This window comes from Sus scrofa, chromosome 4 (genome assembly GCF_000003025.6).
Source record: "Sus scrofa isolate TJ Tabasco breed Duroc chromosome 4, Sscrofa11.1, whole genome shotgun sequence".
Taxonomy (NCBI): domain Eukaryota; kingdom Metazoa; phylum Chordata; class Mammalia; order Artiodactyla; family Suidae; genus Sus; species Sus scrofa.
This window is the reverse complement of record NC_010446.5, coordinates 91,063,466-91,080,380: the sequence shown is the minus strand read 5'-3', so window position 1 is coordinate 91,080,380 and position 16,915 is coordinate 91,063,466. Positions and strand designations below refer to the sequence as shown.

At 38.0% G+C, this 16,915-nt stretch overlaps 1 protein-coding gene across 3 annotated transcripts in view; it reads right to left on the bottom strand.

Annotated features, from left to right (window-relative positions):
* The window catches only part of LOC100520241 (olfactory receptor 10J1-like), a 328,271-nt gene that overhangs the window by 76,788 nt on the left and 234,568 nt on the right, over positions 1–16,915 (bottom strand). The gene's annotated exons all lie outside the window — the stretch shown is intronic.

The following is a 16,915-nucleotide window of genomic DNA, read 5'->3' as shown; positions in this document are numbered from 1 at the left end:
AATCTCATACACGTTTTGTTAAGCATATGCCTAAGTATTTCATTTTCTTTGGAGAAACTGTAAGTAATACTTTGTTTTTAATTTTACCATTAGTATACAGAAATGTGATTGATTTTCATATGTTGATATTACATATGTTGATCTTACATATTGTAAACCTGCCTAACTCACTAGTTCTAGGATTTTTTGTTTTGTTTTGTTTTTGTAGATACCTTGAGTCTTCTGACATATATTTATGTGTCTATATAAACGAGGACAGTTTTATTTCTTCCTTTCTGATCTATATACCTTTCATTTCCTCTTATTGTCTTACTGTGGTGGCTGGAGCTTCCATTTAACACAGTGATCTATATTAAATAAGAGTGGTGAGAGCAGACATCCTTGCTTTGTTCTTGATTTTAGGGAGGAAGCATTCACTATGAAGTATGATACCAGTGATAGGTTTTTTTGGAGGGGGTATGCTCTTTATCAAATTGGAGTAATTCCCCTTGATTATTAACTTGCTAAGAATTTTTGTCGTGAATGGGTGGTGGATTTTGTCAAATGTTTTTCTGTCAGTTGATATAATTGTATGATTTATCATAGGAATGGCATATTTATAAAAAAAAAGAGGAAGAGGGAACATCTAAGTGATTACATAACAATAGGAACTTCTTAATTGAAAGACCCTTGTTAGAAAAGGGAGCATCAAGAACTCAGCAGATGGTATTAACCTATTCTTCCACTGTCAGCTCTTTGCAAAATTACTAAAAGAGGAGAGCAAAATGAGCCGTTGGGGCCATCTCGATGAGTATTTCCTGACAAGCTCTGTCAGTTCTACATACAAAACAGACTGTGAATTTATCCATCTCCTTTCCTCTCCACTGAAACTGCTCTTATCTAGAAACCATCTTCTTTCACTATCTACCCTCCTTGTTTACTTATTCTTTTCTGATCAGTTCTCTACATAACAGCCAAAGTTATCTTTTAAAGATGAAAATCAGACCATGATCTTTCCCTAATTAAAAGTACCCAATGTTTTTCCCATTGTACTTGCAATAAAATTCACTTTCCTCATGATGGCCTATAAGGCCCTACTTGTCCTTGTCACTCCATGCCATTAAGGATGAGCTCATCTCCTAAGTCTAACCTCTTATCTACTACTCTGAGAACTATTAATACAGGATTCTTTCCACTTAGGAAATTCAGACTTGCTATTTCTTCAGTGCGGAGTGCTGTCTTTCTCCAGATTCTCATTCATTCACTTACAATCATGCATTCTCTATCATTCAAGCTTCAATGGAAATGAGAAGTAATCCTTAGGGATTCTTTCCCCGACCATTTCATCTACAGTAATGCTTACGAATGTCATTCTCCATTAGGTGTTTTAGGGTTTTTAGAATACTTATCACTGTCAGAAGCAAAACAAGAAGGTTGAAAATAAGGGATGGAAAATGTATATCAGGCCAAACACTAAATAGAAGAAAGCAAAAATGCACTAATAAAAACAAACAAGCCAGGTGGTGAGCAAAGCAAAGTTCCATAAAACTTACATTCAGAGGAACACAGATGATTTTAAAAGTATATAAGTAATATATAATGTTATTTTGAAAAGCTAAGGATTTGAAGAAAAAGCAAAAAGAAAGAAGGACTAATGGACAGTCAATCCTGGAAGCAGGAAATAGTAGTTCATTTAGGTCAGATGGTCAGGAAAAGGGATATTTGAGCAAAAGAATAAATGAAGGTGTGAGTGAGCCATTTAGGACCTGGGTAAAGAGTGCTCTAGGCTACGGTAAGATCTAGGGAAAAGTTCTGAGGAGAGATTAATCTTGGCATGTACTTGATTTGATGTATACATTAACATCTTTACTTAGGCTGCTGCTATATGGAAAATCAATCCCTCAGAGCCAAAGGAGAAGCAGGGAGAGACCTGTTAGGACCTTGCTGCTATGGTCCAAGACAGAGGTGATGGCAGCTTGGAACAAAATGTACCTTTGAGAAAAGAGTTGATGAGTTCATTTGGAGACATGTTCTATTTGAGATGCCAAGGAGAGATAATGGGATGACTGCTGAATGAATAACTTTGGATTTTTGGAAAGAAGTATAGACTGGTGATTTAAACTCAGAAATTATTTAAAGCCAGAAGAAGAAGTGATCAAACTAGGTTGTAAGCATAAATACAGAAGTGGTTTGTGGCTGAAACTTGAGGTATTCCAACATCATGAGACTGAGAAGAAAAGACACTGGAAGACAAAAAAAAAAAAAAAAAAAAAAAAGGAAAAAAGTATGAAAACTAAAAGAAGGTGTGTCTAGAAGCCATCTGAAAATGGTTTCCAAGAAAGAGAAATTAATCAATTAGGTCCAATGCTGCCAATATGCCAAGTACAGTGAGTTAAAATTGATTGTTAGATTTGGCAATATGGGAAAGAAATCTGTATGAGTGATGGTGATAAAAGACTGTTTAGGGTGAATTCAAGAAAGAAAAAATGAGAAATTGAAGACATGCAATTCCTTTAGAGTTTTGATATGAAAAGGAATAAATAAATGGGCCTGTAGCTGGAGAAGGATGTGGGATCACAAAAAGGTTTTATTTGCTTTTATGTTTGTTCTTTTAGGATGAAGGTGATTTCAAACAAGTTTGTAAATGAAAGTGACTGACTGTCAATTTGACAATTCAAAAGACATGGCTCAGTGGTTAACCAACCAGACGAGGATCCACGGGGACGTGGGTTCGATCCCTGGCCTTACTCAGTGGGTTAAGGATCTGGTGTTGCCATGAGCTGCTGTGTAGTTTGCAGATGTGGCTTGGATCCTATGTTACTGTGGCTGGGGTGTAGGCCGGCAGCTGCAGCTCTGATTCAACCCCTAGCCTGGGAACTTCCATATGCCACCAGTGTGGCCCTAAAAAGGCAAAAAAAAAAAAAAAAAAAAAAAAAAAGACATTGGGGATAACTGCTAAAGCAAAGTCCCGAGGAAGCAAAGGAGATTGGGATGCAGTACACAAGTGCATGGATGGCCTTGTTAGATGGGCATGGAGCACTCCCCTCAGTACAGTGAGTACACAAGGCTCATTGTTAGAGCACAGATACACACAGTTGGGTAGATGGGTCAGTGGGACTATGTGGAAGATCTCTCCTAACTGCTTTAACTGTTCTTAATGAAATAGAAAATAAAGCCATCTGCTAAAAAAAAAAAAGGATAAGGAAGGATCTTTGGAAGTTTCTTCCAAAGAAACTTTGGAATGTGGGAAAAGATGCATAGAGGGTGAGAGAAAGAATGCTAGGCAGTAATACAGTGGGGTTTCCCAGTAACATCAATACCCTACTTAGTGTTAAAGGTCATGACTTTTAAGTAGGACCAGTTATCACCAGTGAAGTTCAGCTTGCATGGGTGCTCTGCACGAGTGAAAAATTGGATTTAACCAATATTGGTATTATGCTAGGTAAGATTGGGGGGGGGCAGATGAATTAAAGGAGAATGCAAGGCAATAATTCAATGACAATGACAGTCTAATTTTAACAGAGTATGGAGGATAGAAGGTGGCAGTAGCATGGAATCCTGAAAACGGTAGAAATAAACATAGATACAAAATGTAGGACTTTGTAAGTTGAGAAATCATTTGAATTAAGATATCAGTGAGAATGAATTGGAAAGATAAGCAATGAAAATAATAGCTCTTTAGAAAATAAGAGTGGAAGATCAAATACATGAGAAAGGGAAATGTTCATTATCTCTACGAATAATATTTTAAAATTCTACTGCAACACATAAAAGAAGACAAACATTTCCTTTTTTTGGCCGTGCCCACAGCAGGTGGAAGTTTCTGGTCCAAGGATAGAACCCCAGCCACAGCAGTGACAATGACAAACCCTTAACCACTAGGCAATCTTGGGGCCAAAAGCCTTAGTGTTGTAAAGACTAAAGATGTCTGTCCTTAAATTTCTATGAGTACAATGATAAATCAATAAAAAATATCATTACTTATTAAATGTGAGAATAACTGCAAATTTCAAAGAAGAATATGGGCAGTAGATTTAGCCTATGGTAGCATAATGCAGTAACACATGAGATGTTTTTATTATTGAGTATATGCTGTTAAGACAATGGCCTAGCTCTTGGTAATAATAAAAAGTACATTCAATTTGATTTTAAGAAGTACATTTTAGTTCTTTTCTTACAACCAACTAGATTCCACATGAATCAAATACTGAAACATAAAAAGTACAGAAGAAAACATGAGTACTTAAAAACATGATGTTGGAGTTTAGGAAGGCCCTGATAAAGGCATTAATACAATACTAATAAACTTTCAAACTCACAAACTCAGTAATAATGATAAACAGAAGAAAAATATTTGCAACATATATAATAAAAGACATACTTCCTTATTACAACTCTCATAAGAAAATGACAAAATATGGAAAACAAGCAAGACATGTAAAGTCATTCACAGCAAGTGAAGTACAGTTGACTAATAAGCATATGAAAAGATACTCAGCCTCATTCATAATTGAAGAAGTAAAAATTCAAAGAAAAAATTTACCTATCAGCTTGCCAAACACTGAAAGAACTGATCAATTCTCATCATTGATGGAAATGTACGTGAGGAAACGTTCTCAGTTATGCTGAGTGTGTAACTTGATACCTCTGATTTTGATTTCAGTTGGCAATAATTATTAAATTTTTAAATGCATATATCACTGACCAAAGAGTTTTACTTTCAAGAATGTATCCTATAAGGAGTTCCTGTCATGGCTCAGCGGTTGGCGAACCCTACTAGTGTCCATGAGGATGCAGTTCTATCCCTGGCCTTGCTCATTGGATTAAGGATCTGGCATTGCTATGAGCTGTGGTGTAGGATGCAGCTCGGATCCAGTGTTACTGTGGCTGTGGTATAGGCTGGCAGCTATAGCTCCGATTCGACTCCTAGCCTGGGAACCTCCATATGCCACCAGTGCGGCCCTAAAAAGACACCCCAAAAATTAAAAAAAAAAAAAAAGAATGTATCCTACGGATATGCACCAGAAGTGTACAATTATATGTGAACAGTGATTTTCTTTACGACACCCTTTAAAAATGCCCCAAACTGCAAACAGCTTAAATATCTACAGATATTCAGGATAGGTTAAATCAATTATGCTATATTCTTGCCTTGCAATTATCTAAATGAATGATATATAAACCTTCATGTATTGTTTTGTAAAGAGATCTCAAATATATTGCTATGTAAAAAAGCAAGTCGTATAATATACATAGAATATAGTCCATTTGGATTATAAAAAAGGACACATACACAGACAAGTATATGCAGAGAACAATCCTAAATTCTACTTAGTAGGTTTGGTTTTGAATATGACAGGGATCAGCAATTTAGAAAAACCTTTCTGTGTATTTTAGACTTGAAGCAATGTGCAAATATACTGAGAATAATAAGGTTTCCTACTGTTGGGAAAAGAAGTTGCAAATATGGAAAGGGGGAACACTAGAATATACTGTAAGATATTTGTTTGGAATTAGAGATGACATTATGAAATCATGGTTGTTAGGATACAGATTTTTTTTTTTTTGGTCTTTTCTGGGGCCGCACCCGTGGCATATAGAGGTTCCCAGGCTAGGGGTCAAATCAGAGATGTAGCCGCCAGCCTATGTTACAGCCACAGCAACTCGGGATCCGAGCTGCATCTGCAACCTACACCACAGCTCACAGTAACCCGGATCCTTAACCCACTGAGCGAGGCCAGGGATCAAACCCACAACCTCATGGTTCCTAGTTGGATTTGTTAACCATGATGGGAACTCCAGGATACAGATATTAATACACACACACCCTCCCATTTTCTAGTTGTAGAGTCTAAAATGAATTCTACAACAGGGGCAATAAGTGCACCTAGCCCAGATCTTGGTTTCTAAATAACCATTCTCCACTAAAAGATACCATGGGTTCTTGAAGAAATGGTTGATTCCAGGGACAGTGAAGAAAAAGGACAAGGCGAGCCTGGAACATCTCTATCTTGAGTATGAAGAAGCACTCAAAGAACAGACTGATGGTTGCCAGAGATGGAGGGTAGGGGGTGGACAAAATGGGTGAAGGGGATCAAAAGGTATACACTTTTGGTTATAAAATAACTAAGTCCTGGGATGTAAGGCACAACATAGTAACTATACTTAATAATACTGTATTGCATATTTGAAAGTTGGTAAGAGATTAAATCTTAAAAGTTCTCATCACAAGAAAAAAATAATTTGTAACTGTGGTGGTGATAAGGACTTATTGTGGTGATCACTTTGTAACATGTACAAATACTAAATTATTACATTGTATGTATGAAACCAATATAATGTCATATGTCAGTTATACCTCGATTAAAAACAAAAGTGTTCAAAGAATAATGGAGACATGTTAAAAGAACACAGGAGTCAGACTAATGCAGTTCCCACTAGTCAATTTTATGATGACTTGAACATCAACATAAATACTGTTAGCAGTATGTAATATTATTTTGTAGTATTTATATTATCTAAGTCTAGCAGTATCTAAATAACATTTCTCCTCCTTTGAAAACATCAATCTATAGGAGGAAGAATGGGGGTAGGAAATCACTCATGGATCCTAAAACTAGAGGGTGAAAGTTTGATGAGGAACAGGATACAAATCTCAATATATCACCCTACAAATTATATATGTCAAGAGGTAAAATAATAATTTTACAGTGGAGAAACCCAGGTGGACACCGCCTTAAACAAGTTAACATCACGTGGTTCCTCATATGATGCATGGAGAATTTTACAACATCACTTTTGTGATATTCTTGCTGAAAATTCCAAACTTAAATCTAGTCGTGAAAGATATTAAGTCCAAGAAAGTACAAAGGGGGAGAAAAAGAATTGAAGATGAACATAAGGGGAAAAATGATGCATTCTTCAGATAAACCCAAACTGAGAGACGTTCTATGAAATATCTGGCCTATAATTTTGAAAAGTATCAAGGTTGAGAAAGAGGAAAGAAAGATACTGTTTCAGATTAAAAGGCACCAGAGAGGGAGTTCCCATCATGGCTCAGTGGTTAACAAACCCGACTAGCATCCATGAGAGTGAGAGCCATGGTCTCACTCAGTGGGTTAAGGATCTGGCCTTGTGGTGAGCTGTGGTGTAGGTCGTAGACGTGGCTCAGATCTCACATTGCTGTGGCTCTGTTGTAGGCCGGCAGCTGCAGCGCCAATTTGACCCCCAGCCTGGGAACCTCCATATGGTGCCAATATGGCCCTAAAAGACAAAAAGACAAAAAAACAAACAAACAAACAAACAAACAAAAAAAACAAAACACCAGAGAAACAGAACAACAAATATGCAGCAGCAGGTAATCTTGGATTGAATCCTAAACTAAAAAAAAAAAAAAAAGTTTTAGCTACAAAGGACGTTATAAAATAATAGAGCAATTTAAATATGATCTGTGGATTAGATAATAGCATTGTTGTATATTTAATATATGTGAGTATGTGTCTATCTCTTGCTGTATATATACACTGATTTTTATAATTACACTGTGATTACCCAAGAGAATGTTCTTAGGGCTTCAACTAACTCTCAAGTGATTTGGAAAAAAATACGCATAAATATATAGAGGTAGACAATAGATGAAAGAAACAATGATTAAGCAAGATAAAATGTGAATATTGGGATATCTGGACAAAAGATATTTAGGACTTTTCTGTAAGTTTGAAGTTGTACGTTTAAAAAAGTTTCCAAATAACCAAAAAGAAAAAAAACTTACATGAAAAAATTTCTTTAAAGATATTTGTGCAGGAAAGGGTTAAGTCAGCAGACCTGGGCTGTTCAAATCCTGCACATTCCCAAGAAATGCTTGTCTAAAGACTGGCCCTTGGCAAGCTCATGGGAGATGAGCTCTCAGAGCTCTTGAATTATTCTGCTTGATAAGTGTTTTTGAATGTCAGAGGCCCTGAACCACATGATATTTGTTTGATCAGATCACTTATGCTAACAATGTGATTTCTGGTGAACCCCTGTTTTTGCTCTTAATAGCCGGAGTCTGAGGTCAGTGACTGCAGATGTTGATGTAACTGACTGACTCCTAATAAAATACCTGACAACAACACTCAGGTGAGCCTCCCTGGTTGACAACCCTTTGCACCTACTGTCACTTTGCCTTGCTTCTGGGAAAATTACTCATATTCACATGACTCCCCTGGGGGAGGACCCTTGGAAGTTTATGCTCCATTTTTTTCTGGACTTTGCCCCATGTACCTTCTCCCTTTGTTAATTTTTTTCCTTTTTTGTTTTGCCTTTTTTTTCTTTTTAGGGTGCAGCATAGGTAAGTTCCGAGGCTAGGGGTCAAATCAGAGCAACAGCTGCCAACCTACACCACAGCAACCAGGATCCCTTACCCACTGAGTGAGGCCAGGGATCAAACTTGCATCATCACGGATGCTAGTCGGATTCGTTTCCTCTGTGCCACAATGGGAATTCCCTCCCTTTTTAAATTTTAACCTGTACCCTTCTGTAATAAATCATCACCATGACTGTAATAGTTCGTCCATACCCTGTGAATTCTTCCAAGAGATGCATGTAGCTCAATAGTGATCTTGCGGTCCCCCAACAAAAGTTAAAGACATTTAAATAAATGGAGAGATGGCCTATATAAATTCATCCCTACTGATTTTTTTTTTTTCCTCTGCCACTGCCTGCAGCCACTTGATGTGGGATCTCAGTTTCCAGACCAGAGACTAAACCTGGGCTGCAGTGGTAAAAGTGCCTAACCACTAAAGCCATCAGGGAATACCCTGTCATGATTTTTTAATTTAATGCAATTCCAAAACCCTAATCTAAAATTTGTATGGAAAAGCAAAGCTCTAACTACACAAAAGTAAATGAGAGGGGTTGATCTCCCTAATAACTAAGATTTATTGTTGTTTATACAGTGTAATTTGGGTACAGGGAGTTAAACTGACCAATGCTTATAAAGAATCATGATGTGTGATAAAGATAGATTTGTAGACCAGTGGGGAAAGGAGAGAATCTTCCAACAAAGCTAACAAGATAATTGGTTATCCAGTTCAAAAAGAAAAATGTTGGACATCTATCTTACCTCATAGACAAAATTTAATTCTAGATGGATTTAAATTTGAGAAATATATTAATAGGCTGGGAAGAAAATTAAGATTATTCTGACATTGAGATAGATATTTCTTTTTTCAAGGAAAATGCAAAAAGTGCTAACTATAAAAGACAAGAATGATACATTTGATTACATTAAAACAATTTCTGTTCAATGAAAAGCACTGTAGAAAAACAGAAAGACAAGTCACACAGTATTAGCAAATATCGGCATAACATATTAAGGATAAGGGTTTGATGTTCAGGATACATACAAAACTGCTACAGTAGAATAATGCTGCTATGAACATTCATGTAAAGGTTTTTGTGTAGACCTAGGTTTTCATTTCTCTTGGATATATAAGTAGAAGTGAAACTGCCAGGTCATACGGTAATCCTATTTCTTTCCTTTTCTTTCTTTCTTTCTTTCCCTTTCTTTCCTTTTCTTTCTTTCTTTCCCATCCTTCCTTCCTTTTCTTTCTTTCCTTTTCTATGCCTATGACATAAGTTAGCAGGCCAGGAATCAAACCCATGCTACAGCAGTGACATGAGCTGCAAAAAAAATTTTTGGGCTGCCCATGGCATATAGAGTTCTCTGGTCAGGGATCAGATTTGAGCTGCAGCTGTGACCTATGCTGCAGCTGTGGCAATGCCAGATTCTCAACCCACTGTGCCTGGCCAGGGATCAAACCTGCAGCCTAGTGCTCCCAATTGCCAAAAATTGCAAACTACCCAAATGTCCATCAACTGATAAACAAAATTTGGTATAACCATACAATGGTATATTATTTGGCCAAAATATGGAATAAAGTACTGATACATGCTAACATGAATGAAACTTGAAATATATACTGGATTTGTATATACCATATATTTTATGATTCCCTGTATTCGAAATGGGATATATATAACAAGGAGATCTAAAGAGGTAACAATTACATTGGTAATTCCCAGGGGGTGAGGAAAGAAAGGAAAGTGACTGCTAGTGGGTACATAGTTTCTTTGTGGGATAATAAAAATGTTCTCGGAGTTCCCGTCGTGGCGCAGTGGTTAACGAATCCGACTATGAACCATGAGGTTGCGGGTTCGGTCCCTGCCCTTGCTCAGTGGGTTAACGATCCGGCGTTGCCGTGAGCTGTGGTGTAGGTTGCAGACGCGGCTTGGATCCCGAGTTGCTGTGGCTCTGGCATAGGCCGGTGGCTACAGCTCCGATTCGACCCCTAGCCTGGGAATCTCCATATGCCACGGGAGCGGCCCAAGAAATAGCAACAACAACAACAACAGACCAAAAGACAAAAAAAAAAAAAAAAAAAAAATGTTCTCAATAGATTGCTGTGATAGCTGCACGACTCTAAAAATATACTAAAAACCACTGAATTACACATTTAATAGTTAAACTGCATGCTCTGTGATTTATATCTTAATAAAGCTATATTTTTTTCCAAAAAAAACAAGCTGCTACAGTTGAGTAAGAAAAACACAACCACCCAATGGAAAAGTGGTCAAAGACATAACCAAGTATTTCGCAGAAGACAAAAACATTCATAGCCAAAAAACCCTGAAAAGACGTTCAACCTCTTGTTATTCAGGAAAATGTAAATTAAAACCACAACCATGTCACACCCACCAATTTGACAGAAATTAGCAAGTCTAATAACAAGTGTTTGAAAGAATGCAAACCAACTGGAACTTTCTTATTCTTTGCTTGTCATAGCATAAATTGGTACAACCATTACAAAATTCAATTTGGTATTATCCTGTAAATTTGAAACTTTTTATACCCCATGAGTTAGTACTTCATCTAAAAAATATATAAACCTTAGAGGAACTGTGGACCATGTGCTCAAGAAAGTATGTATTAAAATATTTGAAACATTACAATTTATAATAACAAAAATCTGGAAACAACCCCATTACCCTTCACCAGAAGAATGGATAAAAAAACATTGTGGTATATTCACATGAGGGACTAGCATAAGGTAGTTACATTAATAAACCGCAGCTCCATTTTGGATCTTAGAAAAGGAACAGTGAATTTTTTAAAAAGCAAGTCTCAGAAAACTCTATACAGTATATCATTTTTATGAAGCTCAAAAACAGATAAAAATGTATTATTTAAAAATACATATAAAATAAAGGTATAAAACAAGTAAGATAAAAATAAACATAAAAATCATTCGCATCCCACTCCTGACACCAAAATAAATAAATAAAAAATAAACATAAAAATCAGAATAGCAGTAACTGTTGGTGGTGGGGATGGGGGAGGGGGATGCAGTGCAAAGAGATAAGGAAATGGGGAAATGAGAAATACCGGTGCAGCTCGAGTCAAGTGATGAGTTCCCAAAAGTTTACTTTGCATCTCAGCATATTAATTAAACAGATTTAATTACTATGCATCTCAACATATCTCAACTAACAATGTTTTGTTAATATAAAGTGTTATATTAAAAACCATAAAGAAAAATAGAGAACTCCCTGTTTTTTTTAATTAAAGATCACAACATATGCCAAGCCTACATGTGATCAAAAAACCTATAAGCAAATTGCAACTACTAGCTTCAAAAATCTTTTTGTCATCCTCGTCAGTTCTGCTAATTTTGAAATTGTTTAGAACTTTTGTTTGCTTTTCCAGTTATATTAATGCACTAAATATATATATCTTTTATTTTCTAACTCACATTAACGTCATCTCAAGCTCGTGATGTTAGATTAGTAAAGGATCTAGAATCTTTCCCCCTTTTTCTTAGGCGGGTGGGGTTGTTCACTTTTTCCCTTCATTTTTCCAAGAATCCCTGGAACTTAAGCATTTCAAAAAGAGTGATCAGGTTTACAGATACACCTAAACAGGGAGAGCCTGGAGGTTGGTTAGTCTAATTTTTATTTTGTCTCCTGTTTCCCTTTCAGGACAAATTGCCTAAACTGTTTGAGAGAAGATCCTGGTCATTTGCTAATTCACTGGAGCAGACTGTATTTTCAAACACTGGACACACTATCTCCCATTCAATATGCTCTCCTATTTCTGTGCCATATCCCCCATTAAAAAGTGAAGTCTGTACCCCACTCCACACCCCAAGACTGGGTGTTTCTCTGTGACTGCTGGACCAATACAGAGGGATGAAAGTGATGCTATGACATCCTGACTCTGAGACTAGGGCATAACAGGTCATCCAGCTCCTGTCAGGCTCTTTTTCTTGGGGTGCTTGCTCTTGTTCTCCAGAGTACAGGCTATGAGGAAGCCCAGGCCACATGGAGAAGCTGCGTCTAGGTATTTCAGTCAATAGCCAGCATCACCTGGCTGATATGTAAGTGAGTAAACCCCTGCCACCTTCTGACCACACCGGAGATGCAGTGTGAGAATAGCCTGACCCTGGCCAGTCTCCCAGACACGGATGATGAAGGATACTTCTTGCTTTCCGACACTCAGTTCAGGCAGTCTGTTATGCTGCAAACTGGAAAATCCAAATTTTGGGATGAGTAACCATGGATGTAGATGACTACATTTGTTTGTGGACAAGCCTGCCTGCACAATAACAGACTGAGGTTAAGGCACCAAGCACAGTGCTCAGGAACTCGACACCTCCCAGAGCTCAGCCCTTCAGCTATTCACATAGCCAGACCTGGGGAAACCTGCTGACCAGCAAGCAGGGGTTGTTTGGCCATCAACCTCCTCAGAGACCCCTACTCACTGTCCTTCCTTTCTCCCTGTTATTCATAAACAACCTAGGATTCTGCTAGATTTCCTTTTCAACCTCTTTTTCTCCTCCGAGCATATAGAAGTTTCCAGGCTAGAGGTCAAATCAGAACTTGAGCCACATCTGTAACCTAGACCATATCTCACTGCAACGCCGAATCCTTAACCCACCGAGCAAGGCCAGGAGTGGAACCCACATGCACATAGATACTAGTCAGATTCACCTCTGCTGCGCTACAAAGGGAACTCTCTCCTTTTCAACTCTTACAACCAAAAGTTTTCCTCTAGAAAAGTAACTTCACTGGTCTATCCTCCAACAACATGGCTCCTAATTTTTCACAGAGAGCTCAGATTCTAACAGTTAAAGTCTCCGTATCCTTGGGTGCTGATGGAGCTGGCCTGATTGTCTCCTATAAAAGAGGCTTTCTGCCCTCTTCCCATCTAGAGCAGGGAGCCCCTTTATGCCTCAATGCTGATTTGCGTTTCCAGTGATAGCTAGAGAGACAATGTGGCTCCCAAATGGAGGACGACCCAATCGTACTTTGAACCCAAAACATTAGCGGCTGTGGTGCAAATGAAGATACCACTCAGCTGCAAACAGCCAGGAAATAAGTTGAGATGCTAACGTCATTAATGATAATTTAATGAAAAGTTTTGAGTTTTCTAAGAAACTCTAATATGGTTAGTATTTTCTCATGTCTTCTGAAACTGATAAGAGCAAATATTATTAACATCTTCATGTTGGCTATAAAATTTCCTTTTTATAATTTTAAAGAGGGAATACAAAAAAAACAAGAACACAAAACAAACCCAATCAAGTACAAGGGGCACTTTTTAGGATTATCAAAATATGACTGCAGGCACTTCATTTTTTTGCCATGTGTGGAAAAATTAACTTGGAAGAGAACTGTCAGGATCCGGTGATGAGATAGCGAAGGCTATATGTTGTTAAATTAACTAAATATTAACTAAAATAAGGAGGCCCTTAGACTGAAGTTGCTCTAATATCTTGGCACCCTAAGTAAACATACCAAAATCTAAGCCCGTGAATGCCTCCAGATTATAAAATCAAAGCCTAAGGATGACCGATCACAAATAGCCAAGCAGGGTTTAAACTACAACCAGTCTATATTCTCTTTAACTTTGCTTCCACCTTTTCTCTATAAAAGTCTCTCCCTGAGCTCCTGGCAGTGGAGAGACCTAACCCATTCTTTTCTGGCACTGCCCCATTTGAATTGATTTTTGCTCAGATACCTAAAATTTTTAAAATGCCTCAGTTTGTCTTTTATCAATAAAAAAAATTAGTAAGAATAAGATGCTCTTAGGGGAAGAAAAAGTGCTGGGGTTAGGGCTGGAAAGCATTGTGGAGGTAACCCCAGAGTATACTTGTGAAGCCCTGTGTATTTCACCATTTGCCTGGACAGTGAAATCCTAACTCAGGTTTCTTTAGACACGTACAGTGGGCTCCTGGCCTTCTGAAGAGTCTCTACTGTCTCTTCACAGGACAAAATGATGGCCAGATTTGACTCTTTCAGTTATAGAAAATAAGAAGAGGTTTAAAAAACAACAACAACAACAAAAAAAAAAAAAAAAAAAAAAAAAAACAACAGCACCACCCGACAAACAAACAGCTTCTAATATTGAACAAGGTTCTTGACTACAGGGAGAGCTTCAGTTTCCTCGAATCCAAGACAGAGACTCTTAGCTAGAGCTCGCTTGGGCTTTGTAACCATGGTTTTCCAAGCCCAACTCTATAAAAATAGATTGTTTCTTAAAAAAAATAAAACCTGACAAGCCACTGCAATTTCCACTTGTAGCGCAAAGTGTCACGAAACTCCCAAAGCACAAGCCCCTATCATCTGGTAAACATGGCCTCTATCTAACAAGGTCCCCAGGCACTGGCTGTCTGCTTCCGTCTAGTCCCAGGGTAACTCTCAAGGATGCTCAGGGAATGGAACCCAGAAACCTTGAATGATGATCCCTAGAGATCATCATTCTCTTGGGCATCAGAAGGTCCTCCTCCAGCTGGAGAGATTATCTCATATCTGAGGAGCCCCTGGTAACTTTCCTTTTACCTCAATCCCTGGACTGTCCCAGAAGCAAGTAGAAGGACTACTTCAGGTGCCTTTTTTTCATGACCTTATATGTGAATATTTGTGAGCAACGGACCACACCTCTAATCACTCCCTCCAATTTTCTGTTGAGCCAGAGATTTGCAGGATGAAAAGTAAGTGAGATGTGGCAAAAGACTTCAATGCTCTACAGAGGGAGCCACATGAGAAATAAAATACATGTACAGGTTTTGTTGTTGTTCAAGGGTCAGATCATATTAACCTGGAAAGGATTCAGTTGTGTATGAATTTGCTTTTTTTCTTTCTCCTTAACTTGCCACTTTCAAAGGTCCCCTGGCTAATCCTAAGGAATCATGACTTCTAGGATTAAAGATTATCTTGATTCTTTACAGTAATAAGGAATGTGGCTCTGCCACTTGTCAGCTATGTTTCTTCGTCTATAGGCGTGTCTTCAGACAAATCATAATCCACAGAGATGCTCTTTATAAAGCCTCGCAGAGTCCATTTACAGTTTCTCATCATGGTGCACACATCAAGGCCAAACAACTCTCCCTGTTAAGAAATGGTCCCTGACATCTAACACAAAATTGATCTTTCTTCAACCTCATACCAGTTCCTTTCATTACATGCTCTGAGGAGCTAAAGCATAACTGTGCACAGATCCCTTAAAAAAGCTTTCTAAAATTCCCTTCATTTAAAATGGTATATTTCCAAAAACTGATTAATTTTAAAGGCACTAATAAAGCTTGCTTTTGAACTTTACCCACTATTAAGTCATTTTTCAATGTGGCTAGTTTGCTTTATTTCCAGCAATATATACTTTTTAAGGCGACTCCATGTATTCTATTACCAAATTTATTTTTTATAGCTAACCTGTTACATAATTATAGGTTGTTTAGCAACAGGGTAAAGGCAACTAGGAAAGTTGCAGTACCAGGATACTTTCCAATTAGATGTTAATAGTGTCATGCTTTCTTCTAGAGCTGTATTTCTAGTGTTAAAATTGAGCCTAGTTCTTAGTTTGTTGCTATCACAGGCATAGACAGAAGGAGGGTTGAAAACATTGAATATTCTCCTTCTTTGAAGAAGAGCTCACTGTGGTGCCCCAGCACTTTGCTTCCCAACAGGCAACTTGTTTGATGGACCCATGATCTGTAATGACTCCATCAGCAGACCTGAGTGCCCTGCATAGCAGTGGTCACTCTAGGGTTAAAAAGAGTTGTGTACGTGGTCCCTATTCTCAAAGACTATATAATAAGGCCATGATGGGGAAGTTCTATGATGCAGTTCTGTGTAGTGGGAGGAACAATGGATCAGAAGACATGGGTTCAAGTCTTAATTTTTGTCCTTTGACATCTGTGTGTCCACAGCCAACTTCCTAAACAGAGCTGATCTTCAGTCTCTGCTTCTGAAGAGAAACAATAATCCTTCTCCTCCCTGCTCCAGCGGATGGTGATAAAATTCAATAATGTATGTGGACATGTTTTGTCACAATAAATGCACTAAAGTGCTTCTAATACAAAGGAGCCAGTATATGAGAGGGAGCTGAATTTTACAGAGGTCAAAGGCTTTGTGTAGCTTTGAAAAATGGGTGGTGTCTAGGGAAAAGGAGTGTAGGAAAGGAGCTGAGAGGAGTAGTACCATCTGAAATGAGGATGAAGAGTGCAAACTATAGTGATCAGAGATCTACCTCAAAACCGAGAAGCTCAGGAATTAGTAGGTCACTACAAAGCCTAGAGCTCTGCATGATACCACTGAACATTAATGTATTCAATAATTGTTTGAATTCATAATTGTTTGAATTCTAATATAAGTATGATACTTAATTTAAAATGTTTCTAGGGAGTTCCCGTTGTGACACAATGGAAATGAGTCCAAATAGCATCCATTAGGATGTGGGTTTGATCCCTGGCCCAGTTCAGTGGGTCAGGGATCTGGCATTGCCATGAGCTGTGGTGTAGGTTGCAGATGCAGCTTGGACCCCATGTTGCTGTGGCTGTGGTGCAAGTCAGCAGGTGTAATTCCGATTTGACTTCTAGCCTGGAAACTTCCATACACC